Source organism: Carcharodon carcharias, chromosome 23 (assembly GCF_017639515.1).
Source record: "Carcharodon carcharias isolate sCarCar2 chromosome 23, sCarCar2.pri, whole genome shotgun sequence".
In the NCBI taxonomy this organism is placed as follows: Eukaryota; Metazoa; Chordata; class Chondrichthyes; order Lamniformes; family Lamnidae; genus Carcharodon; species Carcharodon carcharias.
The window spans coordinates 38659910-38686496 of NC_054489.1; the positions used below are offsets into that span (position 1 = coordinate 38659910).

At 43.4% G+C, this 26587-nt stretch overlaps 1 protein-coding gene across 6 annotated transcripts in view; it reads left to right on the forward strand.

Annotated features, from left to right (window-relative positions):
- Window positions 1–26587, forward strand: part of tmem98 (transmembrane protein 98) — a 66637-nt gene that overhangs the window by 13383 nt on the left and 26667 nt on the right. For 2 of the 6 annotated variants that reach the window (XM_041217531.1, XM_041217533.1), the window contains exon 2: window positions 23790–23852. The exons of 2 other annotated variants lie outside the window; for them this stretch is intronic. The gene's annotated coding sequence lies outside the window, so the exon portion shown is untranslated. Of the gene's footprint in view, window positions 1–15070; window positions 15154–23789; window positions 23853–26587 lie in introns of those variants that run through there. 2 more of the 6 variants (XM_041217532.1, XM_041217536.1) reach the window with 2 other exon arrangements.

Genomic DNA, 26587 nt, shown 5'->3' on the forward strand with positions numbered 1-26587 from the left:
TTTAATAAATGCATTTTTTTCCTTTGAAGCTTCCCATTCCCATGAATGAAATTCTCTGTTCCTTTTTAATTTAATGCCATTTGCAAACTTGGATAGACAACTCTCTATTCCTTTATCTGAGTTATTGATGTATGTAATGGTGGAAATCTGAGGCCCCCGTACAGATTCCCTGTGTCATGAATGTCTATAGCTCAGCAGCTTTCTGGTGAGTTGGCAACATTTACAACAGCAGAGAAGCCAGTGTGCAGGTCACCAGTCTGCTGCCTTTGCTGGGGAATATGTGAGGGAGGGACTGGGGCAGAGTGCGCAAGATAAATGATGAAAGATAAAGCTTTGAACAAGAAATAGTCTGTGCAGCCAAGGGTACATGGTTGTGCAAAAAGATTTGTTACCTAAGGTAAGTGTATCTGATGAAGGAGGTTGAAACACAATCGAAGTGTACTGTTTTTAAAACAGTGAGGTAGTTCCATGATGTTTAGGCTTTCTACACTTTCCTGATGTGTGACCGGAATGTGAGGTACAGTTACCATGACTTTATAAGATTGTCCTTTTAATATTCACACATGCATCATGGGGTAGCTTGAGCAAGACTTCAGCATGAGTTAGTAATATAAGAGGTTGGGATGGAGCAGGTGGATAGGGGCTTATGAGATGCAAGATCTGATAAAAAGTCAAGTTAGACTGGAACAAATTAATGAGGACAGAGTTCAAGAATAAGTTGTCTACCATTTAAGATGGAGATGAGGATCATTAGTAGTGGAATTCTCTTCCCCAGAAAACAGTGGAGGACTGGTTCATTGAGTTTATTCAAGGCTGAGTTGGACAGTTTCTTGATAGACAAGGGATTTTAGGGTTTTGAGGGCGGATGGCAAAGTAGAGTTTGACCAACAGGCAGAGCAGGCTTGAAGGGCTGAATGGCCTACTCCTGCTCCTAGGTCCTATGTCCTATGTTATGAGAAATTCCAAAGATGTAAGACATGAATAAATGTTTGTGAATTGCCTTGTGTTTTTATTTATTTGCTCTTGGGATGTGGGCGACACTGGAAAACCTACATGAATGGCCCAGTTCCCTGCCAATGCCCAGAGGCATTAAGAATCACCATATCGTGATGGGAAATCAAGATCAAGGGAACGTAATCTTTTAAGTAAAAGAAGGCCATTCAGGAGTGAAACCAGGAAGTGCTTTTTCAAAGAGTAGTAAAAAATCTGGAATTTTCTTCCCCTGGAAGGCTGTGGATAGCTGGGGACAATTGGAGCTTTCAAGATGGAGATTGATAGATTTTTGTTAGGTAAGGGTGGATAAATGGAATTGAGGTGCAGATCAGTCACGATCTAATTGAATGTAGACTATTCGTCTGGCTGAATGGCCTCATCCTGTTTCTAGGGTTGGATTTTACTGAACGTGAGTGGTTGGCTCGGTCCAGCCATCTCAGCTTGCCAAATCAAGTCAGATGGCCAATCAGTGGCCCTCTGGCAGGAAGGGGGCCAATTAGAATGGAAAGAGGGAGCTCCGTGTCCAATCAGGGATCTGGGCCAGGACATCATGCGGGAGAGGGGTTATGATGTTAACAAGAAATCAGTCACAGCTACAAATTTAAAGTCTCCCCAGCTCTCTCAACCTCAATTGTTTTATTATGGCAGATTCCAAAAAGTAAAAAAAAAAGAGATTAAAAAATTATACAGGTACGGCCACCTTCACCAGCTACACTCATTCGTTGTCCTGGTGGTAGGTCTTTCCTTCCGCCATTGTGCTGTCTTGTCATAGCTACCATAAAACACTCCCAAACTTTTTCATGTCTGATGCTCGATAGCTTGTTAATTAATCATTTCAAAATGGTGGATGAGCTCCTGATTTTTGTGCCTGCTTACCTTCTGTAGTTTTGGAGACTGGCATGATGATGTCTTATTGCCAATGTGAGGTAACAACAGCCTGCTGCCAGTCCACAAATTACCACATTTAATTTCACATTAATATGGATTTAAACTCTTGACTTTGATGTAGCTAGTCCAGAAGTATCAGCACTATGTTACCGCACATGGTTGAATTAAAAAAATCTTCTTTCTCACCTTCTTCTACTGCCAAAGGCAGTACTCTTTCTGGTGTTTCACTTGAATAGACATTGGCAGTCCCTCTGCTACTTCAAACATATTGACATTCCTCATCAGTGAGCCAGGTTAAGAGTGTTAGGTGAATATTCATCTATGATAGGCATCAGAAGCTGAGCCCAATCCTGTCCTCAGCCAGTGTCTAGGCACCTGGCACATTTCCTGGATGAGCTGCTGATTATCAATCAGGAACACAAACCATAGCTTTCTTTAGCCCAGTGGCATTGAGGACAGTTTTCGCTAAGATTAACTAATTGAACACAGGCCAGATTGATCCTCAAACCTTCCTGGCCAGCCTTCCATTCAACAGTGTGATATAGAAAATAGGAGCAGCAGTAGGTCATTCAGCCCTTCGAGCCTCCTCTGCCATTCAACATGATCAGGGCTGCTCCCCTATCTTAAGTCCATACTCCTGTTCTCTCCCCATACCTCTTGATGCCTTTGAAGGAAATAGATAGACTTCTAGACTCCAGTGACTTGGCCTCCATAGCCTTCTATGGTAGAGATTTCCACAGGTTCACCACCCTCCAAGTGAAGAAGTTTCTCCTTATCTCAGTCCTAAATGACCTACCCCGTATCCCGAGATTGTGACCTCTTGTTCTAGGCACCCCAGCCAGAGGAAACATCATCCCTGCATCCAGACCTTTCAGAATTTTATATGATTCAATGAGATCCCCTCTCATTCATCTAAACTCCAGTGAATATAGGCCTAGACGACCCAATATCTCCTCATACGCTGACCCTGCCATCCCAGGAATCAGTCAGGTGAACCTTCACTATACTCCCTCTATGGTAAGTACATCCTTTCTTAGGTAAGGAGACCAAAACTGCACACAATACTCCAGGTGTTGTCTCACCAAGGCCCTGGACAGATGTAGTAAGACATCTTTACTCCTGTATTCAAATCCTCTTGCATTGAAGGCCAACATACCATTTGCCTTCTTAACTGCTTGCTGCACTTAGAACCATAGGAAAGTTACAGCACAGAAGGAGGTCATTCGGTCTATCTTGTCCATGCCAGCCTGAGGACACCCAGGTGCCCTTTCTAATCCCACCTTCCTGCACCTGGCCCATAGCCGTGCAGCTTACAGCACTTAAGGTGCAGACTCTTTTTGAAAGAGTTTAGAGTTTCTGCCTCTACCACCAACTTGGGCAGAGAATTCCAGACACCCACTACCATCTGCGTAAAAAGTTCTTCCTCATGTCCCCCCTACACCTTCTGCCACTTGTCTTGAATCTATGTCCCCAGTTCTAGAATTCTCCACCAAGGGAAACAATTTTATCCTGTCCACTATCTATTCCCCTCATAATGTTGTACACCTCAATTAAGTCACCTTTCAGTTTTCTTTGTTCTCAGGAAAATAACCCCAATCTATCCAATATCTCCTCATAGCTACACGTTTCTAACCCTGGCAACATTCTTGTAAACCTTCTCTGCACTCTCTCCAGAGCTATTATGCCTTTCTTGTAATGTGGTAACCAGAACTGCACACAATACTCCAGTTGTGGCCTCACCAGTGTTTTATACAATTCCAACATTATATCCTTACTTTTATATTCTATACCTCTGCCAATGAAGGAAAGCATTCCATATGCCTTCTTTACAACCTTGTCTACTTGAACTGCTGCCTTCAGGGACCTGTGTACTTGTATGCTAAGATCTCTCACTTCGTCTACCCCACAGTATATTTCCATTTATTGTGTAATCCCTATAACTGTTTGACCTCCTTGAATGTATGACCTCATACTTCTCTATGTTAAAATCCATCTGCCACTTTACCGCCACTCCACCAACCGATCTATATTGTTTTGGAGATTATGGTTATCCTCTACACTATCCACTGCTCGGCCAATCTTTGTGTCATCTGCAAATTTCCTAATCGTGTCCCCCACATTCATGTCCAAATCATTAATATATAACACAAAGAGCAAGGGTCCCAACACAGCCGTGTGGAACACCACTTGAGACAACTTTCCATTCGCAAGGGCATCCATCGACCATTACCCTTTGTTTCCTGTTACAAAGCCAACCTTTTATCCAGTTTACCACATTACCCTGAATCCCATGGGCTTTTACTTTCCTGACCATGCTTGTTTTCAGTGACTGGTGTCCAAGGACACCCAGGTCCCTTTATACATTAACATTTCCCAGTCTTTCTCTATTTAAATACTCTGCCATTCTGCTTTACCTACCGAAGTGGATAATTTCACACTTATCCACATTTTACTGCATCTGCCATGTATTTGCCCACTCACCCAACCTGTCTAAATCCTTTTGAAACCTCTTTAAATCCTTCTCATTTCTCACATTCCCACCTAGTTTTGTGTCATCAGCAAATTTGGAAATATTACATTTGGTTCCCGCATCCAAATCATTGATATATATTGTGAATAGCTGGGGCCCAAGAACTGATCCTTGAGATACCCCAGGATACCCCATGAGTCACAGGATGCCACTCCGAAAAAGACCCATTTATTCCTACTTTTTATTTCCTGTCTCTTAACCAATTCTCAATCCATGCCAATATATTGCCCCAACACCACGTGCTTTAAATTTGAACACTAACCTTTTATGTGGGACTTTATCAAAAGCTTTCTGAAAATTCAAATACACCACATCCACTGATTCTCCTTTATCTATTCTGCTACTTATGTCCTTCAAAAACTCCAGTTGGTTGTCAAACATGATTTCCCTTTCATAAATTCATATTGACTTTGTCTAATCCCATTGATATTTTCTAAGTGTCCTGTTATCACATGCTTTATAATAGATTAACATTTTCCCTACTACTGATGTCAGGTTAACCGGTCTGGAATTCCTTGTTTTTTCCCTCCCTCCTTTTTTAAATAATTAGTGAGGTTACATTTGCCAGTCTCTAACCTGCCTGGACTGTTCCAGAGTCTATAGAATTTTGGAATATGATAACCAACGCATCCACTATTTCCATGGCCACCTGCTTTAGTACCCTAGGATGTGGATTATCAGGCCCTGGGGATTTATTGGCTTTCAGTCCCATTAATTTCTCCTGCATTTTTTTTAAGTAAAACTAATTTCCTTCAATTCCTCCTTCTCACTAGACCCTTGGCTCCCTAGCATTTCTGGAAAGTTTTTTGTGTCTTCCTCTGTGAAGACAGAACTAAGGTGGTTGTTTAATTGCTCTGCCATTTCCTTGTTCTCACATTTTGGACTGTAAGGACTTCTATTTGTCTTTACTAATCTTCTCCTTTTTACATACTTTTAGAAGATTTACAGTCTGCTTTTATGTTCCTTGCAAGTTTACTCTCATGTTCTATTTTTCCCCTCTTAATCAATCAATCTCTTGATCCTCCTTCACTGAATTCAACTGTTCCTAATCCTCAGGCTTGCTACTTTTTTAGCAACTTTATATGACTCCACTTTCGATCTAATACTATCCTTAATTTCTTTTGTTAGCCATGGCTGGGCAGCTTTTCCTGTTGTGTTTTTGTGCCAGAAAGGAATGTATAACTGTTGCAATGCAAATATTCGTTCCTTAAATATTAGCCATTACCTATCCACCATCCTGCCTTTTAATGAAGTTCCCCAACCTATTGTAGCCAACTCACCCCTCATACCTTCATAGTTTCCTTTGTTTAGATTTAGGACCCTAGTTTCAGTTTGGACTTCTTCACTTTCCATCCTAACGAAGAATTGGATCATATTATGGTCACTGTTCCCTAAAGTACTGTACAACATTACTAATTAACCCATTCTTATTGTGCAATAATAAGTCTAGGATAGCCTGTTATACCTAGTTAGCTCCTCAACATGCTGCTCTAAAAAACCATCTCGTACACATTCCAGGAATTCATCTACCACAGTATTATTGCTTTGTACAGGCCATACGTAGATTACAGTCACCCATGATTACTGTAGCACCCTTGTTACATGCATCTTTAATTTCCTATTTTATGCTGCCCCTACCTTACCACTACTGTTTGGGGGGCCTAAAGATAATTCCTACTAATGTTTTCCACTCTTTTTGCCTCTTAGCTCTATCCAGACTAATTCTACATCTAGGTTTTCTGATCCAATATCCTTTCTCTCTATTGCACTGATGTCATCCTTAACTAACAACGCTACCTCACCTCCTTTTCCTTTTTGCCTATCCTTCCTAAATATCAAGTACTCTTGGATATTCACTTCCTAGTCTTAGTCACTCTGCAGCTATGTCTCCGTAATCGCAATCATTTCATACCTGTTCACATCTATTTGCACAGTTAATTCATCAACCTTATTGTGAATGCTCCGTGCATTCAGATGCAGTGCCTTTAGACTTGTCTTAACATTTTTTTACACTTTTTTTTTGTACTATGGTCTTATTCGCTGCTAGCCCCCATTTCCCCTCCCTTCCACCTTTGCTTTCTATTTTTCTGTCTTTCATTTCTATCTTTTTGTTTCCCTCTCCTGTGTCTCCTCACTCAGGTTCCCACCCCCCTGTCACTCTAGTTTAAATCCTTCCCCCGGTACTAGCGAATACCTTGCGAGGATATTGGTTTCGGTCCTGCAATCTGTCCAGGTTCCGTCTGCCCCAGACTCAGCCCCAATGCCTTAAGAATCTAAATCCCTCCCACCTGCACCATCTCTCCAGCCACACATCTATCTGGTCCAATCTCCTGTTCTCCTATTCCTGATCTCGCTAGCATGTGGCAGTGGGAGTAATCTTGAGATTACAGAATCATGGAATTGTTACAATGCAGGAGGAGGCCATTCAGCCCTTTGTGTCTGCACCGGCTCTCTGAGCATTTTAACTTGGCATCAATCTCCTGCTTTCCCCCGTAACCCTGCACATTGTTTCAATTTAAATAATCAACCAATGCCCTCTTGAATGCGCCAATTGAACCTGCCTCCACCACACTTCCAGGCAGTGCCTTCCAGACCCTAACTACTCGCTGTGTGAAAAAGTTTTTTCTCACCTCGCATTTGCTTCTTTTGCAAAACACTTTAAAACTGTGCCCTCTGGTTCTGAATCGGTTTACGAGCAGGAACAGCTTCTCCCTATCTACCTTGTCCAGACCCCTCACAATTTTGAAAACTTCTATCAAGTCCCCTCTTAGCCACCTTCTCTCCAATGAAAACAGTCCCAACTTCTCCAATCTTACCTCATAACTGAAGTGTCTCATCCCTGGAAGCATTCCGGTAAACCTCTTCTGCACACTCTCCAATGCGTTCAAATCCTTCTCATAGTGCAGCACCCAGAACTGTACACAATACTTCAGTGGAGGTCTAACCAGTGTTTTTTATAAGTTCATCATAACCTCCCTACTCTTGTACTCTTTACCCCCATTAATGAAGCCTAGAATACTGTATGCTTTAGAAACAGCTCTCTCTCCCTTTGAGGTCCTGCTTTTTGATTTATTTTCTAGCTCCCTATATTCTGTTTTCAGGGACCTCATCCCTCTTTTTATCTAGTTGTTGGTACCAATATGGACCATGACCTCTGACTGTTCACCCTCCCCCTTTAGAATGTCCTGCAGCCACTCAGTGACTTCCTTGACCCTAGCACCGGGGAGGCAACATACAATCCTGGTGTCACATCTGTGGCCACAGCAACATCTATCTGTTCTCCTTATGATAGGATCCCCTGTCACTATTGCTCTCCCACTCTTCCCCTTCCCCTCTGCCCCTCCTGCAGCTGAGCCACTCGTGGTGCCATGGATTTGGTTCTTCATGCATTCCCCTGAGAATGCATCTCCCCCAGCAGTATCCAAACCGGAAAGTCTGTTGGAGTGGGAGATGGACACAGGGGGCTCCTGCATTACCTGCCTAGTGCTATTACTCCATCTGGCAGCCACCCATTCCCAAAGCAGCACTCCAGTGCAAACTACCAGCGTAGTCACCCAGCTGAGCACAACATCAACAACTTGGATTTATATAGCATCATGAGCACAGAGGTGATGGGTGAATGGGAATTGGTGCAAAGCTGGACTGAAGTTCACATAGGGTAGAGAATGGGAGACTAGCCAGGGAGAGAACTTGAATAATTGAGTTTGGAGGTAGAAAATACATGGCTAAAGGCATCAGCAGCAGATGAGTTGAGACAGGATGGAGACAGGCCATGTTTGGAGGTGGAAATTGACAGTCTTTGTAACAGAGAAAATTAGGTCAGATGCTCAGCCAGGGCCAGGGAGAGAAATCATGGGCCCTGATGCTTCTCCTTGTTCCGGGCCCCTTATTCCCCACATGCCCTCACCCATTTAACCCTCCTCCTTAATCATGCATGATACTTTCCCCCTTGCAAGATTCACCAATCAATTCACCAAATACAGAAATGTACTAGTAAGATTGTGACTCCCACATTTGACCTACAACGGAGCTGGAAAAGCAGAAAAGATCATCAACAACACCAGCAACACCACTAACTAGCGAGACAACATCATCAACATCACCAGCAAGTGACAGAATATTAGCAACATCAAGCACTACTCCAACACTAGGAGCAACATGCACAACACTGACATACAACATGTCAACTCACTACTGAAATGGAGGGACAACATCCTACCACTTAAATCATGCCATGAATAACGTTTTCCTAAGAAAAGAAAATAAGCTTTGAAAGACTCTAAAAATGTTCATCTTACTTATAAGAGTCAGTTGTTCACCTTCCATAGTTTAGAAAAGAAAGCTAATGATTGGAACAGTTATACTGATGTAGAGACAGTATTTTGTTAAAGAAAGAGGGATGTTATATTGTTATTTTGTATTAATATTTGTAAAGACTTGGGAACTAATTTAATGTAAATATATATCCTGGGGTGCTACATTCACGGCTGGTGTGCCAAGTAACAATGGGCACAAACACCCGATCAGAGTCGGAACACCTGTGTCCGATTTTGATCAGACAGGAAACAGCCCACTTACCTGCATACTATTGAAAAGGCCCTGACTTCTGATGGAGGATCCTGCAGAACTCTCAGCATTTGAATCATCACAGAGAGCACCTAAGATAATCTGTGGTGAAGCCACACTCTCTTACGGCAGCAGCTGCTGTATTCTGGTAAGTGTTTGAAGGCCCCCCAACCTTCTCAGTGCATTAGTGTATGAGCGAATGTGTGAGTGAATGGATGAGTGTGTAGCTGTGTAATAATGGGTAGCTGGATAAGGTGAGTGAGCATTTGGGCAGCAGGGAAGGGTGGCAAGTTGGTAGGTGGTTAGATGGTAGTGTTGGTGAGGTGGGTAGGTGGGTCAGGGGTAGTCAGTTCGAGTCAAGGGGTGTTGTCAGGTCGGGGTCTAGTCAGTTCAGGTGCAGGGAATCGGGGGCTCAGGGGGAGGTGGGTGGTGGGGGCTAGTCAGGTTGCACCAATGGGTGCTGTGGGATCAGAGGGGAGTCTGGGGTTTGGGCAGGAGTCAGGGGGCTCGGGGAAGTCGGAGGGGGTTGCGGAGGGAATTGGGGGTGTCAATAGTACAGTTATCCAGGAGTTAGACCAGGATTTTTCTTTCTAACATTTACTGGGTAACTATTCAGGTAAGTCCCACGGAACTGTCCCAGGAAGCAAGGGAATTGCCCATCGGAAGTTTGTACTTCCCAGGCAATTTCTATGGACTCATTGCATTCTGACCGCTGCAGGATCCTGAAGTGAGAAGTAAATCTCTATTTTAGAGCCAAGTGGATGCTGGGGTTGGGGAGAGATGGTCTGGGGAGGTTGCATTTGCGTTGGAGGGTTGGGGATAGATTGGGGCCTGTTGGAGTAGTGGGGGTAGTTTGGGGGGTGTTGGAGGGGTGGGGGTAGGTTGGGGGCTCTTGGAGGGGTGGGAGTAGTTTGGGAAGTGCTGGAGGAGTTGGGGCAGGTTGGGAGTGTTGGAGATGTGGAGTGGTATGTTGGCGGCTCTGGGAGGGGGGTGTAGGTTATGTGGTGTTAGAGGGGTGGGAGGAGATTGGGGGTGTTATGAGGGGAGGTTGGGAAGTACTGGGGGGAGGACAGGGGCTTTTGGAGCGGTGGGTGGCAGGGGTGGCGTGGACTGAGAGATGATGTGGCGTGAGGCGGGGTGTGTCACTCGTATTTTGCTGTTGGAGATTCGTATTTATTAATTACATTTTTCCATTTTAGGCTGTAAATTCGCAGTGTACAACACAATTTGTATTACAGTTTCTGGAGGAAGGGGAAACAATCAGTTTTTGAGTGAAAGCAGTACTGAATTTTTGAACATTGTGTCATTCTTCTCTGAAAAATTCAGATCAGCAATTCAATCTACTGTACATTTTCCCTAAACTGGTGGTAGATGTCTGACTGGCAAGCTCTGGGGATAGTGTCACTAGAGTAAAAGGAGCAGATGCGTTTTATGGTATATTGTGGGTTGGCTCCAGAAAAGTCAAAATAGTAAGCCTGTATTAGCTACAGAGTTGAATTGTTATATAAATGTAATGATTTCATTGTAGCCACTTTCATAATATCAGTTGATTGCTCTATGATTCTTCGAAAAATCAGCATTGGGCCTCCAGCTTCACCATTGCTACAATCACTCTGCCTACTGCATGCAGTTGTAATGAAGGAAAGGCAAAACCTTCATTTATACAGCACTTTTCATGATGTCTCAAAAGTATTTCATTGGCTACAAAGTGATTTGAGTCGTAGACACTGGTATAATGGGTGCAAAATTATGAAATGGCGGAGCAGGATCAAGGTGCCAAATGGCTTACTCCTGGTCCTAATGCAAATGTCAGTCTGGATGGATGAGATGAGCTGGGTTAGATGGCCTTTGTCATCCATTTGTGATGGTTCTTTTAACCATCTGGACCTATCTTTCTATAAATCCATGTCCTCTTGGGTAATGTGGTGATGATGTTGAATCCATACTATTCAGCAAATTTCTTAAATTGTCTGGAAGTGAATTGGGTTTCATTGTCATAGATTATTCTTTCAGGAATCCCTTGTTCAGCGAACAGAACTCATACTGCTGAGCTGATGTTGTAACTCTTGAATCTTTCACTTTTCAGATTATAGGGAACTTTGAATTGTAGTCTGCAACTATGAGATACCATTCTTGATTGTGTCTGAATAAATCGGCTCCCACGTATGCCATGATCTGGGTGGTACTTCAGTAACTATCATCTCCTCTTTCTGCTGTGTACATTAGACATACATTACATGTAGATGCCATTCTTTCAATGTTCTTTGTAGATGCCTATGCAGCACACAGCAGAGCTGGCTCTGAGCTTACACTTCTCCATCCCCATGTGGCCTTCATGTATCTTCTGGAGGTGTCCTTTTTTGGTTATCATTATTCTGGATCCGGCTAGCAGAACACCATCTTCTTGTGAGATGTCATCTCTGATAGGCCAGTACTGCTGTATTGCTGGCTGTACTTGCCTATCTTATCAGGCCATCTCTGGATCACTTGCTGAGAGAGCTTCTGTAACTTTTCGTCTTTGCTTGTCTCATCTCTAATTTGACCCAGTTTCAGTAGTGTAATGGTCAGTCGGTGATGGATCTTTTTGCCCAGATCTTTCATCTCATGGTTTACTGAGATAAGCTGCAGCTCTTCGCAACTGCTCAACCCTAGCACAGCAGGACCATCTTTTACAGTGAAGTAAAACATACAGTTAACATCTTCTCCTTTGTGTGTCCCTCTGATTAGCATTGTTCCTGGCTGTTGAATCTCCATTCCCCGTATACTGTTAGCATTGGTTTCAGAGCATCTTTCCTTGGGTAACTATTTTCTTTTAGATTTTCAGAGACGATCTTCTGGTACAGTCTGAGTGGGATGATGCTACTCTGTGCTCCGGTATCAAGCTTCAGCTTCACATTTATGGCTGTGGGCTTATTTCCCACTCTCTTCTTGATTCAAATGGTTGTGTGCATTTCTTTTCTCTGGGCACTATCACATCCAGCCATTTCATGCAATTGTACAGTTCTTATGCCTATTGTGTCCTCAAACTCATTGTTGTCTTCTATGGATTTTTGGTTTCTTTTCCTTCTCATTTGCCCTATTGCTCTGACTCTGATAACTCCTTCTTTCTTCTGCACATCTTTTCCAGAAGCTCTGCAGATTGATCCAAATGCGAGACATTTCCTTCTGTCTTGTCAACTCATGTGGTTGTCCACAGGTCTTGCACATCTTCCTCTTGGTCTGGTGTACATTCTTTTGTTGCTGCTGACTTTCTCTTGGCTTAACTGAAAACTAACCATTTGAGTAATCAGCATCTTCATCTGTCTACATGTGGCTTTATGTGTTCTGGCAGTGTCTACAGTCCATGATATTACCCTTTCCAACCATTTTGTACTTCAGGGTGTGCAGAGCTCCAGTTGAGTTGATGTAGCAGCCTTTCATCAGTAGCATTAAATTTACATTTTCTGGTTGCACTTTTTCAATCTTATTATGAAATTGTCAACGGGCCCATCTGTTTCCTGCCTCAGGCCTTGAAATTCACATTGGTAGATCCGAGGATTTGATTTTGGCTGGAAATGTGTGCTGAATTTTTCAAAAAAATTGTCTGGGTTTTTGCTCTCATCCTCACTCAGCTCCCAGCTATTAAACAAATTTAACCCTTTCCCTCCTGCCCACAAAAGGATGCATCTGACTCTTTCCTCTTCACTAGTGCCTTTTAGAAAGCCACTGAATGTCAGTCCGCACTCTTATTTAAGCTCCTCAAATGCCCCTGTGACATCATCAGCTTTCCAATTCATCATGGGCTGTAGCTGTGCATTCATTGTTATGGTAGCCATTTCATTTTTGCACAACTTACTCAGTTTTTCCCTTTCTCTGGCGCTAAGTTAGGTTATTTCGATCAAATTTGGCATTAAATTCATTTAAAATATTCCCTCACAGACAAACCGTTGCCACCATGCTATGTCTTTTTTAATTTATTCTTTCATAGGGTTACGAGCATCCAGTTTATTCCCTGTCCCTCAATGACCTTGAACTGAATAACTTACTAGGCTATTTCCGATGCACGTTAAGAATCAACCACATTGCTGTGAGTCTGGACACACATGCAGGTCAGATCAGGCAAGCACAGCAGATTTCCTTCCCTAAAGGATATCAGTGAACCAGATGGAGTTTTACAACAGTTGATGATAGTTTCATGGTCAGCATTACAGAGGCTAGCTTTCAATTCCAAATTTTATTAATTAGATTTATATTTCACCAGCTGCCAGAGCATTAGCCTGAGCCTCTGGATTACTAGCCCAGTGACGTTACCTCTATTCCACCCTTTCCCCCCATAAGTAAGAAATAATCACATTTTAGACTCTAAATGCTGGAGCTTCATCACGTGTGTTTCTTACTGCTCTCCATGCGGCTGGTGGACTGATATATTGTTACTCGACAGATAACTGCAGTACAGCAGTAAAATATTGCATCCCAGAATATACATTCACATAACAATTAGCTCCTAGCTCTTTATGAATAATATAACAATATAACAAAAGGAATGAAGTTTGTGATGAGGGTGGAAGATGATGACTTTGCCCTTCTCAATGTTTAAAAGCTTCACAAAGATAAAAATAAGGGGCAAAACTGAGCTCATTCACTGCGAATCCCCTGCAGCATTTAGTTTTCAAAAATCCAAATCTTTTACTGGATTGAGCCCTGTTAAACCTTTTATTAACTTGCCAGGAAATGTTGTATGGTTCAGACAAGATATCTGTGCAATGTGAGTGTGAGGGATCTGGACTTTACAATTTAATGCTGCAATCTGAAGTATTCTTGGATTAATTATGGGTTTATCTCAACCTCTCTGCATTTGTTTTTTAACATGTTCCTTCAATGAATAGGGGTTGCTATTCAGATGGACGTGCAGCACTGAATAGAAATTGGGCTTTATACTTTTGACAGTGACTGATTTGTACTTAGTGTTTCTTTTCTTTTCTAAAGTTTGTTTCAAAGCCAGAACACTTGCACTTTAACTCTTGGTTGACAAAGTGTCTTTTGGAGTTTGCAAAGCCGCTCCTGTAATTTGTTGATTGCTTAGTCTTAGTCACTTTGTGTGAGGAGCTGTAGAGGGGAGCCGGTGGCGTAGTGGTGTTGTCACTGGACTGGTAATCTCCCCTGATCTTTCTCTCTTAGTCCCACATTATTTTCCTTTTCAAGTATACACCCATTTCCTTTCAAAGGTCACTATTGAATCCATTTCACCACCCATTCAGGCATCCCACTTCATAACAATTTGCTGCGTTAAAAAAATTCTCCTCATCTCCCCACTGGCACTTTTGTTAATTATTTTCAAATTATCGCATGTCTACTTCTGACTCTACTAATATGGATACACTGTAATTGGGGAAGATTCCACAGTGCTGGCATCTAAGGCCATTCTCGATTACCTCCATGTGAAGAGACTCCTCTAACCTGCTACGATGTAAAATGGATCTCAAAGGGTGAACTCTTCCAGTGTATACAAGACAGACTCTCTACATTGGAGCAATTCCAAGACACACTTAAAAGGCTTGTCATAGTTGAAAGGGATGTAAGGCAGGAGCTTACACAATAACTCCTGAATAATATGAATGCGGAGCCCTTGCAATTCCTGACTTTTGCAGTGAGGCTTGTGAAATGGCAGAACAGAGCATTTGTTAATGTGAAGAACAGAAGGACCAGACAGGGGCGGGGATACTGAGCTAAAATCTGTCATAAAAATCAGTGATAAAATAAGGTTTCATTTTATCAAATCATTTCTTACTTACCCCTCCTGCCATGGAGCAAACTATATGAGGAGTTCTTAAGTTCAAAATGTTCACCCAAGCACTTACAAAACACATGTTTAAAAACTGACCTTTGTACAGTTGTGGTGGTCTCAGTTTAAACACAACAAATTAACTACATGCATTGGGGCGCAACACTGCCCTATATACAGTAAAATTGTATGAATCTTAGTCCATTATTCCCAAGTTTACAACTGATTTTTTAATGAATTTTTGTACAATTATCAAGAGCACACACTAACAGAGTAAATGGGAAGTATGCAAGATAGTATTTTATATGAGGAAATGCTGGTTTATATTTCAGAGATGTCAATTGCTTGAAGAGAATCCGCAATAGTTCCGCTGGCCAGACAGTGCCTAACAGATGAATGATTAGCTTCTGATTAGGTAAGAATAGGGTATGGATTTCAATATTTAACCATCAGGGGAGATTAATCCTTCTGGATACATTTCCTTAATGTAAAAACATAAGAAATAAGGGCTGCAATAGGCCATTTGACCCTTGGAGCCTGCTCCGCCATTCAATAAAATCATGGCTGATTTCTACTTCAACTCCATTTTCTGCAATATCCCTTAATTTACCTAGTGTCCAAACATCTATCAATCTCTGATTCCAATATGCACAGTGACCGCATCCACAGCTCTCTAATTCCAAAGATTCACAACCCTTTGAGTGAAGAAATTTCTCCTCATCTCAGTTCTAAATGATCAATTTCCCAACAGGGGAAACATTTTCTCAGGGTCTACCCCGACAAATCCCTTAACAAGTATTATATGTTTCAATTAGATTACTTCTCCTTCTTCTAAGATCCAGGAAATATAGATCTATTCTACTTAATCTCTCCTCACAGGACAATCTCCTCATTCCAGGAACCAATCTAGCTATTCTTTGTTGCGCTCTTTATGGCAAGTACTTCCTTCCTTAGGTAAGGAGATGAAAGCTACACAAAATACTCCAGGCGTGACCTCACCAATGCCCAATCCTAATGCTACTACTTATGACTCAAAACTCTTTGTAACAAAAGCTAACATACTATTTGACTTCCTAATTGTTTGCTGTGCCTGTGTTAACTTTCTGTGATCCATGTACAAGGATACCAACCAGTTCCCTATGAATGAAAACATTTTCCAGTCTCTCACTATTCAAAAATATTCTGCTTTTTAAATGTTTCCTACCAAAGTGTCAAATGTTGCCAAAGTTTATTCCATCTGCCATGCCTTTGCCTGCTCACTCAACCTATTTATGTCCCTCTGCTGCATCTTTGTTTCCTCCTCATTGCTTATTTACCCACCTAGCTTTGTATTGTCAGCAAACTTGAATATGTTACACTCAGTCCCCTCATCTGAGTTATGGACGAAGTTTGTAAATAGCTGAAGCCTAGATATTGATCCTTACTGTGCCCCACTAGTTACAGCCTACTAACCTAAAATAGTTATTCAGGCACTGAAAGAACAATGATCAAATGCAGATCTGTGAGGCTTTCATTTGTTCTTGGAATGTTGGCAAGTCTACACTTGCTGGCCATCCCTAGATGTCCTGGGGAAGTGGTGGTGGTGGGTTTTCTAATGATGGTATTCACACAACATGTTTGTAAAGCCCAGGAAATTGAACTAACAATGATGTAGCAACAATGGTGTTTGTCCAATTCGGGATGCTACGTGACTTGGAAGAGATGGTATTCCCAAGCCAATGGTGGTCTTGTTCTCCTTGGTGGTTCGAGTCAGTGGGACGGTGGGGGTGGGGAAGGGAAATGTTCAGTGCCATTTTTTCCATCTTCCATGGAGTGAACCATCAGTCCACACATAGGCCTATTGGAGCTCTAGTGGTTATGGAAGCTCCATAGGTTTGTTTATTGATGATGAGAATATGTCCTCCCCCACCCTCAAACTCTAGGAACAGGATGGCGATCAGAAACTGGAACTTTTCCCCTCCTGAGCCCAAGGGTTGCCAGGCCAACTGTAGATAATCAATGTTGCTGGCTATAGTCTTGAATTCTCTGGTCTGTATCACTCAGGCCATAATAAATGACTAAAACTGAACTATTCAGCTGACAGACTTTATGGGGAGAATTTTCTCCCCATTGGGCAGGCCGGTTGGGAACAGGCGCGGGCAGGTGTGGAGCTGATTACCGCCCACGATCGGCTGCATGCCGCCATTTTATGTGGGGGGGCCAATTAAGGCACGCCCAGCGTTACGCACGCCCGGTAGCGCTCAGCACCACCTGCGCGGGCAGGGGGAGGAGGAAGATTTGGGGCCTGCGCTCTTTCACATGCACGGAGCTGCCTCGGGGAGATTAGACACATTTTAAAGTTCAAAATAAAGAAAGTGAAAAATCATTCACACATGTGCCCTCATGTGACAGCGCATGAGCTGAGACATGTTTATCAAATGTTTGCAAAATATTTATTAATTTAATAAACTCTTCATGAAGCCTCATCCCGCCCGTGGATGAGGTTTCATGAAAAATGTGGAAGGCCGCCTGGGCTCTAAGCCTGCCCCCCCTCCGCCGACCCTAAGGTTGGACGGGCAGCCCTGTCAATTTGGTAAATTAATTAATTAACGGCCTTAACAGGCCTTTGACAGTTCGGCAGGCGCACAGCCGACTCCGGTGCGCGCCCGCCAAGCGGAAGATCGGAATGGTGCGCGGTGACGTTGGGACGCACACCCGACATCACCACGTGTCAGTTAATGTGTCGGCGTGCAGGGCCCGAGCCCACTCGCCGAATAGAGAGTTCAGCCCCTATAAGCTGATTGATATTTGGCAGAAATATTAGTGACGATGATTTTGAGGTCACTGATTTCAAAGCCTATCACAGAATGGAAAAATATTTCAAGCCCTCCCGGGGATGATTTTAACTTTGGGTGATAATGTGAAATGGGTGATATTGAATCAGCCCCTCTCTCCTGATTGAAACCACTGGATCAAGGGAGATGTATAATCAGGGTGCTGATCCAACATTCCGTGTTTTCTACTGCTGTTCAAAGTCGAAATACCAGAATTGAGTGTGGGACCAGCAGAGTAAATCACACATGCAAATTTATTCAAACAATCCTATCATCAAACCACAGACCACAAGGAAAACTTGTCAAACTGCGCAGATTGACAATAAAGACTGAGGACTAGAAGCTGAAATCTATACAGAAAATACTGGAAATTCAGAACGAAAGGTTGATGAATGGTTCGGAGAGAAGATCCTCGTCTAAAATCTCATATTTTGCAAACGGATGGAAAATTCACACACTTCCTAAATAATTCTAACGTGGTGATATGCATCATTGCGGATGTTAGAGCTGAGAAGGCTAAGAGGACATTTGCTCCAGCTGTTTAAAATTATGAAGGGTTTAAGCAGAGTAAATGAAGAGAAACTAGGGCAGCATTTTCCCCCTGTTGGGGGAGTTGTGCAGGACCAGGGGCGATCGGGCAGTGCGCCGCCATTTTACGTGAGCAGGCCAATTAAAGCCCGTCCAGCATGACGTTCGCCCGGAAGCGCTGTGTGCTCCATGTGCGGCGGGGGGATTCCCTGAATAGATCTGTGTGCTCTTTCGCGCATGCACAGAAGTGCACACAGACACACAGATCTCCCTGAGGCAAAGCGCTGCCTCAGGAAGATCGGTTGAACTTTTAAAAATTTATTAAAGGTAAGAAAAAATTTTCCTGACATGTCCCCTCAAGTGACACTGTCACATGAGCTGGGACATATCCATCACTTTTATTTAAAAATTTTCCAAACACTTTAAATCCCTCATGAAACCTCATCCCGTGGATCAGGTTTCATGCTTTTTTGGAAGGCCGCCTGGGCTCTTCACCTGCCCGCCAGCCTTAAGGTTGAACCTTAGGTCCATTGATCGTTTTAATTACTTTTTTAATGGCTTTAGTAGGCCGAGTTGGCTGCGCGGCAGCCGAACTGAAAATCTAAATGATGCGAGGTGATGTCGGGACGCACACCCAACCCTGACCCCGCTCGCCCTAGATGTTTCCAATGTCAAAGGGCAAAATGACAAAAGGGACGATGGTGCAAGGCAAAGAGGGCGATGATGGAATAAGTAAAGAAATAAAAGGATAATTGTGGAAGAGCTGTAAATGGGAACAGCAGTAACATTACCAGCACCTGCTTTCTGGGGAAAAAGTTGGCTGTTAACCAGAGGACACTGATTTAAGGTGATTACCAAAAGGAACTAGAGGTGATATGAGGAAAACCTTTTTTTTTAAACGTGAGTGATTAGGGCTTGCAACACACTGCCTGTTAGGATGGTGAAAACAGATTCAATAGCCGCCATCAAAAGAGAATTAGATAAATACTTTAAAGAGAAAATATTGCAGGAATATGGGGATAGAGTGAGGGACTGGGACTAACTTAATAGCTCCTGCAAGGGCAGACACAAACTCAATAGAAATCGCTGTCTTCTGTACAATTCTACAATTTTATGATCATGGGGTAAATTAAAGTTAAATCCATATTCCCATTAATATACATATACGGTAGCTCATATGGGCTATAATGAACAGATTATAGTCACCAACACTGCAGTTAGAATAGTGCTTTGGTGAATTGCATGCCCCTGAAACTCAAACATGACAAGCCAGTTGCCAGGGGTTTAAGGGTTAGATTGCTTAGGGCCACACATGGGTGGAATTTTCCATTTATGAGACTAAGGGCCGATTCGTCCCAGCTTTGCACTAAGTGCAGTAACTGGTGGGAAAAGGGATGTTTTACCCGCCGGCCGCAATGACGGCTTTTCACGCCGTATCGTTCCATTCCCGCCTCATTAATCACACAGACACAGGAAACACGCCTTCTCACTGGCGGGCGGCGTCTGATTTGCCCCCCTCATGCTTGCCCTTCCCCCCACCCCCCCCCACCGCCATTCCACAGCCTTGCTTCCCCAGTGCCCACCTTGCGTTCATCATCTCCACCCTCGCCTCACAGCCCAGCCCCGGCTGAAATGCTAGTTTCTGAAAGTGGAGTTCTGCCTGACTACCCCTGCACAGCGGTGCCCTTGCGAACAACGGTCCGACTTTTTGCCTGCCGCTGGATTCTCCTCTCACGCCCGCCACGAAACCCACTGCGGACAGGATGGGAAAATTCTGCCCGTGACCTTTGAGTCTGTTTGGACCAACTAAGAGATTGCATTCTCAATGCAATGACGAAATTAAATGGCTTCCACACTGACAACCCACCACAACCCTTCAAGACAATAACTTGTGGTTACATTCCTCTTTTAACATAGTAATGCAGCCTAAGGTGCTTCAGAAGAGGGTCATCAAACAAAATTTGAAACCAAAGGCTGAATTTTTTGCCACAATATGGGGGGGAGCATGGAGGTGGGCAGGCATATAATCATGTGCCACCAGCTGGTGTGCTAGTTGGCTGGCACAATCCCTTTCCCAGGCCATTTTCCTGGAGGTGGGATTGGGGGCTGAGGGCCTAACCACTTGTAAATGCCGGGCAATCAATAAAAGCAGGTAGCAGGCCAATTAAGGCCAATTATCAGAGACCGACTGGTCTCCCACTCCACAATTCTGGCCCAGCAGCTTTGATCATTTTTTTTTCACAGAATCACACAGTGCAGAGGAGGCCCTTTGGCCCATCCAGTCTGCACCGGCACGTGAGAAACATGTGACCTACCTACCTAATCCCATTTACCAGCACTTGGCCCATAGCCTTGAATGTTATGACATGCCAAGTGCTCATCCAGGTACTTTTTAAAGGATGTGAGGCAACCCGCCTCCACAACCCTCTCAGGCAGCGCATTCCAGACCGTCACCACCCTCTGGGTAAAAATGTTTTTCCTCACATCCCCCTGAAACCTCTTGCCCCTCACCTTGAACTTATGTCCCCTTGTGACTGGCCCTTTAACTAAGGGGAACAGCTGCTCCCTATCCACCCTGTCCATGCCCCTCATAATCTTGCACACCTCGATCAGGTCGCCCCTCAGACTTCTCTGCTCCAAAGAAAACAACCTGATTCTATCCAACCCCTCTTCATAACTTAAATATTTCATCCCAGGAAACATCCTGGTGAATCTCCTCTGCACTCCCTCCAGTGCAATCACATCCTTCCTTAATGTGGCGACCAGAACTGCACACAGTACTCCAGCTGTGGCCTCACCAAGGTTCTATACAACTCCAACATGACCTCCCTACTTTTGTAATCTATGCCTCGATTGATAAAGGCAAGTGTCCCATATGTCTTTTTCACCACCCCGCTAACATGCCCCTCTGCCTTCAGAGATCGATGGACACACACGCCAAGGTCCCTTTGTTCCTCAGAATTTCCTAGTGCCATGCCGTTCATTAAATACTTCCTTGTCAAATTACTCCTTCCAAGATGTATCACCTCACACTTTTCAGGGTTAAATTCTATCTGCCATTTATTTGCCCATTTGACCATCCCATCTATATCTTCCTGTAGTCCAAGACACCCAATCTCACTGTTAACCACCCGGCCAATCTTTGTGTCATCCGCAAACTTACTAATCCTACCCCTCACATAGTCATCTATGTCGTTTATATAAATGACAAATAATAGGGGACCGAGCACAGATCCCTGTGGTACGCCACTGGACACTGGCTTTCAGTCACTAAAGCATCCCTCTGTCATCACCCTCTGCCTCCTACAACTAAGCCAATTTTGAATCCACCTTATCAACTTACCCTGTATCCCATGTGCATTTGCCTTCTTTATAAGTCTCCCATGTGGGACATTGTCAAAGGCTTTGCTGAAATCCATATAAACTACATCAACTGCACTACCCTCATCTACACACCTGGTCACCTCCTCAAAAAATTCAATCACATTTGTTAGGCATGACCTCCCTCTGACAAAGCCATGCTGACTATCCCTGATCAAACCTTGTCTCTCCAAGTGGAGATAGATACTCTCCTTCAGAAATTTCTCCAATAGTTTCCCTACCACTGACGTGAGACTCACTGGCCTGTAGTTTCCTGGCTTATCTCTACAACCCTTCTTGAATAGCGGAACCACATTAGCTGTTCTCCAGTCCTCTGGCACCTCCCCTGTGGCCAGAGAGGAATTAAAAATTTGGGTCAGAGCCCCTGCGATCTCCTCCCTTGCCTCCCTCAGCAGTCTGTGATACAAATCATCCGGACCTGGAGATTTGTCCACTTTTAAGCCTGCTAACACCTCCAATACCTTGTTACTCCCTATATCAGTTTGCTTAATAACCTTGCAGTCTCTCTCCCCGAGTTCGACACCTTCATTCTCATTCTCTTGGGTGAAGGTGGATGAAGACGGACGTGAAGTATTCATTCAACACTCTAGCGATGTCCTCTGGCTCCACCCATAGATTGTCCCCTTGGTCCCTTATGAGCCCTGCTCTTTCCCTGGTTATCCTCTTCCCATTGATATACTTATAGAATATCCTGGGATTTTCCCTACTTTTACCAGCCAGAGCTTTCTCATATCCCCTCTTTGCTCTCCTAATTGCTTTCTTAAGCTTCACCCTGCACTGTCTAATGCCTCTATTGATTTGCTTCCCTTGTACCTGCTAAAAGCCTCTCTTTTCCTTCTCATCGTTACATGAGAACCATGTAACCATGGTCATCCATGGTTCTCTGGGCTTGTTACTCCTTCCTATCACCCTAGAGGGAACATGTTGAGCCTGTACCCTCCCTATTTCCTTTTTGAACACCCCCCACTGTTCCTCTGTAGATTTCTCCACAAGTAACTGTTCCCAGTCTACCTTGGCCAGATCCTGCCTTATTTTACTAAAATCCACTCTCCCCTAATCCAAAACACTTTTTTGCAACTTGTCAATTTTTTTGTCCATAACAAACTTAAACTGTACCATGTTGTGGTCGCTATCACTAAAATGCTCCCCCACCACCACCTCAGCCACCTGTCCGGCTTCATTCCCCAGAATTAGGTCCAGCAATGCACCGTCCCTTGTTGGACCCTCTATATATTGACCTAAAAAGTTCTCCTGTACACATTTCAAGAAATCCACTCCATCCAAACCCTTAACACTATGTCTATCCCAATTAATGTGGGAAAGTTGAAATCACCTAATATAATTACCCTATTGTTATTGTTTTTACACACCTCCACAAATTGTGCACATATTTGCTCCTCAATTTCCCACTGACTATCTGTGGGTCTATAATAAACACCTAATAATGTGGTTGCCCCTTTTTTATTCCTAAACTCTACCCACAAAGCTTCATTCGATGCCCCCTCCAAGATACCATCTCTCCTTACTGTAGTAACTGACTCCTTAACTAATAATGCAACGTCTCCTCCTCTTTTACCCCCTCCCCTGTCTCGCCTGAAGATGCTATATCCCGGAATGTTGAGCTGCCAATCCTGCCCTTCCCTCAACCACATCTCTGTGATGGCTACTATATAATTCCACTTGTCAATCCTCACCCTTAACTCATCCATTTTACCTGTAATACTCCTGGCATTAAAGTAGAGACCATCCAGCTTTGCTTTACTCCCTAAGTACAGCTTATTGCAGCTGTACTCCCTCTGACTTGATTGTTTTCAACGTTGGTGAGTTCAAACCAGCTTCTAAAACCTGACCACCATTCATAATTGATCAGCAAGTGAATTCTTTGGCTTCTAACTAGGCAGTTAGTTTAAAATCACTGCTGGCTGACTGTTCCCGACTCAAAACCCAAAATCCAACCCCAGTCGCATAAGATGATATTAGGACAGATGGAGAAAAGCTTTGGTCAAAGTGGTAGGCTTAAAGGAGTTTCAGAAAGGAAGAGAAGTGGAGAAACTTTAGGGAGTGGGTACCAGAGCTTAATGGCTTGGCAGCTGGAGGCACAACTGCCAATTGTGGAAAATTGGGGTTTGTGCAAGAGGCCAGAATTCGAGGAGTGTAGAGATCTTGGAGGGTAATAGGGCTGAAAATAAGAAATATAAATATTTTACTACTGTTGAAAAAACAGTTCTCAATAGCAGCATGTAGCAATGCAGCTTCATAGTTGTGTATCGCAGCGTCGGTTACTTACTTTTGAATGACTGGGTCCCTAACCTTTTTGTGTGTCTATCAGGAGCAGCTTGGTGCTCTGAACACTGGCATAAGTTTCATCATCCTCTACTGCTGATCGCTGCAGGTATGTAACAGGAAATGGGAAAACAGCAGGTTTTAGTCAACCCATCCATCAAGCTTTAGTCTGTTGTGAAAATCCCTCTTACACTGTCATTTTGAAAAAGCGTTGCTCAGTATCTTGCAATGATTAAAGATCATATTAATAAATGCAACCAGCCATTATACATTTCAAATGCTTACTACATTACAACATGACAACTAGATTGTTATGATTGGCTAATTTTCAATCTGAGCTTTTTCTGATACCACCAGTGCATCTCTGATACTTCCTTTCCCCCAAAAAATATACTTTATTCATTAAATTTGTAAAGGTCCATTATAGAACACTTCAAATTTGGCACTACATTACAAAAGTGCAGTACAGCTCCGTTTATTTCAGTACAGTATGTGAGGTGCTTCACTACACTTGTTGCCATTGCAGGTTATATTTACGATGTATATTTGTATTTCACATCAACGGGTGCATAAAACTTGAGGAGTTTTGCACGGTTTCCAGCCCCTCAGTATATTATAGTGAGAGGGCCTTTCCACATTGAGCCTTTACAGCAGCTGCCCCAAGCTTTAAAGTTAGCAGTGATACAGTGATAATAGAAGCATTGAGACTTATGTATTGGGGCCCATTCCATATCCCAGGTAATTATCCAAGTTCCTTCTGACAGAGGTGAGTAACTTGGCATTAAACTGTTTCTAACAGGAATCTGTCTCATGTTTACTATTGTGTAATGACTGACAGCAAAACCCAAATAATCTCAAAGCACTAAATGCACAACCAGAAAATAATGCCCTGCAAAAGCAATTATTCTTTATCTTTAATCTATGCTCTTGTGTATTTTAAATACTGACATACATCATCCACTTGAAAAAGAAAATAATTGTGGATCAGTATCTGTAAAATAATCCAACCTAGTACAAGATATTATAATTCAGTAGCCCTTCTTCAGGCTCATTGCTTTGTTAGTACTCGCTCAGTTATTGGTCTGTTAGTCCTGATTACTTATTTCAAACTGTCTCTCCTGCTGCAAGGCTTTTTTTACATTGGAGCTGAGAATTCTCCCAGTATCCTAGCCAAGATTCCCCCTCAATCAACAGCAGCACCAAAAAAAAATAGATTAAGTGTTCATCTCATGGCTGTTTATGGGAGATAACAGTCACAGTTTGGATGCCACACTTGACTACATATCAACAGCCACTATATGTAAAGAAAATTCAGTGTGCAATTTGTTTGAAACGCTTTGATCACATTACTTAAATGAATGCATACTTTCGATTTCATGACCATGACATATCCTTCTTCCTCAGTTCTCTGCCTGAAGGCAATTTTGATCCACAGCACCTTGAATCCACATTGGGTACAGGGAGGAGGCAAGTCCCAATTCCACCGTGGAATGGAGATTGAACCTCATGTTTTTGGGACAAATCTGACCCACACCAGTCATCCAGCCAGCCATCCCCCTCCCACACAAGGAGTCTGAATTGCTAATCAGTAAGGGAATCAAGGGTTATGAGGAAAAGGCAGGAAAGTAGAGTTGAGGATTAGCAGATTAGCCATGATCTCATTGAATGGCAGCGCAGACTCGATGGCCCGAATGGCCTACTTTTGCTCCTATGTCTTATGGCCTGGAGCTATGGATAGCGATGGTACAGGCTGCAACATTCTTTCCGTATCATGGCTGACCAGGGATCTCTCCCACTCTTACCACCTGCCCTTGGCGTGTGTTGGATGGATTTTTAGATTGGTACTCAACCTGTTTGTCCGCATTATGAATGCACCTTACTTGGCATCAAGTGCTGGAGTGGGGCTTGAATCGGAGCTTCTGGCTCAGAGGCAGGGGCGCTACCCACTGCCGTACCAGGCGTCCTTACCATGACAGATAGAATCATAGGCCGGGAATTTCCAGCTCCGTCAAGGCGGGACCCACCATGGGAGATGCGGCGGCCCAGCCAAGAGTTCATTAACTTGCTGCAGGACCGGATGATCCCAGCGGCAGGCAGGGCTGGAAAATCCCGCCCATAGAATCATAGAATGGTTACTTCACAGAAGGAGGCCATTTGGCCCATTGGGTCTGTGCCATCTCTCTGGAAATGCAACTTAGCGAGACTTTTTCTCCATAGCCCTGCAAAAGTTTCTGTTCAGGTTATTACCCAATTCTATTTTGAAACCCATGTTTTAATCTGTCTCCACCACATTCTCAGGCATTGTATTCCAAATCCTAACTACTTGCTTTGTAAGAAAAGTTAATCCTTATATCACCTTTTATTCTTTTGTCATTCATCTTAAATCGGTGTCCTCTGGTTCTCAACCCTTCTGCCAATGGGAACATTTTCTGCCTGTCCATGCAGACCCCTCGTGATTTTGAAAAACTCCATCAAATCCTATCTCAACCTTCTCTTCTCTAAGGAGAACAGTCCCAGCTTCTCCAATCTATAACCACCTGGCTGAAGTTCTTTATCCCTGGAGCCATTCTCATAAATCTTTTCTGCACCCTCAAATGCCTTTAAATTCTTCCTAAAATGTGATGCTTAAAATCGGACACAACGCGCCAGTTGAGGCCGAATCAGTGCTTTATAAAGGTTCACCATAATTTCCCTGCTTATGTACTCTATGCTGTTATTTATAAAGCCCAAGATTCCATGTGCCTTTTAACTGCTTGCTCCCCCACCACCTTAAACAATTTGTGCACATATACCTCCAGATCCCCTTGCTTCCGCGTTCCCTTCAGAATATATTTTATTCTGTAT